The sequence below is a fragment of the Suricata suricatta genome, chromosome 6, assembly GCF_006229205.1.
Source record: "Suricata suricatta isolate VVHF042 chromosome 6, meerkat_22Aug2017_6uvM2_HiC, whole genome shotgun sequence".
Classification (NCBI taxonomy): Eukaryota; Metazoa; Chordata; class Mammalia; order Carnivora; family Herpestidae; genus Suricata; species Suricata suricatta.
The window spans coordinates 124,824,666-124,827,750 of NC_043705.1; the positions used below are offsets into that span (position 1 = coordinate 124,824,666).

A 3,085-nucleotide genomic window follows, 5' to 3' on the forward strand; every position below is an offset into this window, starting at 1 on the left:
TTTAAGTTAATTTATTTATTTTGAGACAGAGTACGAGCAGGGAAGGGGCAGAGAAAGAGAGAAAGAGAGAATCCAAGCAGGCTCCGTGCTGTCAATGCAGAGCCCAATGCAGGACTCCATCTCACTGTCTGTGACATCACGAACTGAGTCAAAATTAAGAGTCAGATGCTTAACCAACTGAGCCACCCAGAAGCCCCAAACTTAACCGTTCTTTCAAGTCATAACTTGAATACTATTTTCTCTCTAGAAATCCTCTCCTAAATCCACAGTTTAGGCTGAAGTCTTCTGTTATATATTTTCATAGTGGAGGACACTCCTCAGAAAGAACGCTTTGGCGCAATTGAAGTCGATTAGATATGTGTTTAGAAGTTATTGTTTAATAACTATTCTCTGAGTCTAAAGCCCTTGAGGCAAAGAGGCTTCTGTGTCTAGCCAGTTATTTAGTAGGAACACAGGAGGTGATTGTGGATTAACTAACATGTGATAGTAGTTTCATGTAAAGGTGTTTGAGATTCTGGGATGTGATCTCATGGTTCATGAGTTTGAGTCCCATGTTGGGCTCCTCACTGACAGTGCAGAGCCTGCTTGGGGTTCTCTGTCTCCTGATTTCTCTGCCCCTCCCCAACTCACTCTCTGTCTCTCTCTCAGAATAAATAACTAACAATTTAAAAAATAACTTAAAAAGAAGTGTTTTAAGATTTTAAGCAGCTTGGGAAGCTTTTCTTTTATAGACAAGCCCATTAACAGAACAATGATGAAGAAAGGTTTCCTTCTTTGACTGTTTCAAAGAGCAATATCAAAGTGAGCTGTTGTAGTATTTATTTTTTAAAAAGACACATTTATTCAGCATCATGATCACACCATTACATTTAGCAATTAACAGCATGGGTGCAAAAAATACTACATTAAAACCCTTTGTTGGAATGACTTACACCTTCCACAGAACAGAAGCTAAAATAGCCTGCTAACACAATTAATCACAAATACAGTCCTGGAGGTTTTTGCCCATACACATGAGTATTGCCTAAAACATGTCTTCTTTGTAGCAGCAAGGCCCTGCAACCACCGAGCTTGGCTGAGTTCACAAATCTGCTGTAACCTATAGCTTTTCCGTCGCTTCTCCAGCTCTCCTCTCCCACTAAGCATTGTTTCCTGCCAGTAATTAAAACCCGCTGCCACTGCCATGGCTACTGCTGCTGCTGGAACCGCCAGAGCCGCCTTGGGTTTGGGGTTTGGCAAAGTGTCGGCCTCCACTACCATGGGGGCCAGAGCTTCCTCCTCCAAAATTCCCTCCTTTCATGGGTCCAAAATTTGAAGATGGATGTTTGTAATTGCCAAAATCATTATAGCTTCCACCACCTCCAAAGCTGCTTGTCATTACCAAATCCGTTATAGCCATCCCCACTGCCACCATATCCACCACCACCTCGACTGCCACCAAAGCTACCTTGCCCACTGAAGTTCCCATGACCAAAGTTGTCATTCCTACCAAAACCACCACCGAAGTTTCCAGAACCACTTTGACCTCTTTGGCTCGAGGAAGCACTAGCTATCTCTTGCTTAGAGCCTTCCTGACTTCACAATTGTGACCATTCACAGTATTGTATTTTTGAATGACAATCTTGTCTACAGAATTATGGTCATCTAATGTTACAAAAGCATAGCCTCTCTTTTTGCCACTGCCTCAGTCATTCATGATTTCAATCATGTTTGCCCATACTGTTCAAAATAATCTCTTAGATGATGTTCTTCAGTGTCTTTTTTAGTGCCACAGACAAAAATATTTTTCACAGTTAAGTGGGCACCAGGTTTTCGAGAATCTTCTCTTGAGATTATTCTCCTCTCTTTGGTTCCACAACTCTTCCATTCACCTTGTGTGGCCTTGATTTCATGGCTGCATCCATCTCCTCCACAGGGGCATACACGACAAACCCAGAGTCTCTGGAGCGCTTGGTGTTTGGATCTCTCATCCCCACATAGTCTGTTAACTGTTCCCCATTGCTCAAAATGGCTCCTCAGATTCTCATCAGTTGTTTCAAAGCTCAAACCTTGGATGAAAAACTTCTGCAGCTGTTCAGGCTCTTCGGGAGACTCTGACTTAGACATGACGGCGGTGGAGGGAGAGACTTTAACGATGCTTACTCGGCGGCATCCACCAGCAGAAAGGAGTAATCTAAAGAACATATCTCTGGGCTGTTGAGTTTATATCCCTTTGGTTCTCAAATAGGGTCATTTAACTCTTCAGGGGACATCTGGCAATGTCTGGAAAGGTTTTGGGGTTGACACATTGAAGGGTGGTACTGGTATCTAGAAGATAGAGATGCAGCTTAAATTCTACAGCCTATAGTGGAGGCACTCAAGGAATTATCCAGTCCAAGTGTCAATAGTGCCAAGGTTGAGAAACCCTGCTATAGAAAATGGGACTCCGAATCATTCCTTCCTGGGTAAGTATAGTTTGTATAGTTCAACCTGAAAGAATGTTACTTTAAGCTAATTAATTTATGTTTGGTATGCATATAGACATGGATGGAATTATTGTTTCATAATGTGTATCTGGTTTATTTAGAGTTCAGTACAAATAGCTTTCTATGCTAAACACAGTATCTTGCACATTCCTGATATTCAATAAATCCTTGTTGAATTGAATTTTATTTGGCACATGATTCTTGCTTGTCAAGATCATTTTGTATCCAAAACCTAATTTTTAAATTAGATCTAACTTCCTAGTTTCATGTCAAACCCAAAGTTAATCAGTATGGTATCTATACCATTGATTGAAATAGTGAATAGGATAAGACCATATACTGAAATGGAATTCTGGGGGTGCTGGAGTGGCTCAGTCGGTTGAGCATCCAACTTCAGATCGGGTTGTGATCTTGTGGTTCCTGAGTTCAAGCCCCAGATAGGCTCTGTGCTGACAGCTCGGAGCCTGGAGCCTATTTCAGGTTCAGTGTCTCCCTCTCTCTGACCCTCCCCACTCATGCTTCTCTCTCTCAAAAATAAACGTTAAAAAATTTAAAAAATGAAATTCTGGAGATTCTCTTATGAAATATAAGCATTTATAAAATTACCATTTCATCATAGT

The 3,085-nt window shown here is 41.3% G+C and overlaps 1 pseudogene; it reads right to left on the reverse strand.

The window, feature by feature from the left end:
• Positions 1-1,162: 1,162 nt before the first annotated feature.
• Positions 1,163-2,106, reverse strand: LOC115294883 (annotated as a pseudogene).
• Between the last annotated feature and the right edge of the window lie 979 nt (positions 2,107-3,085).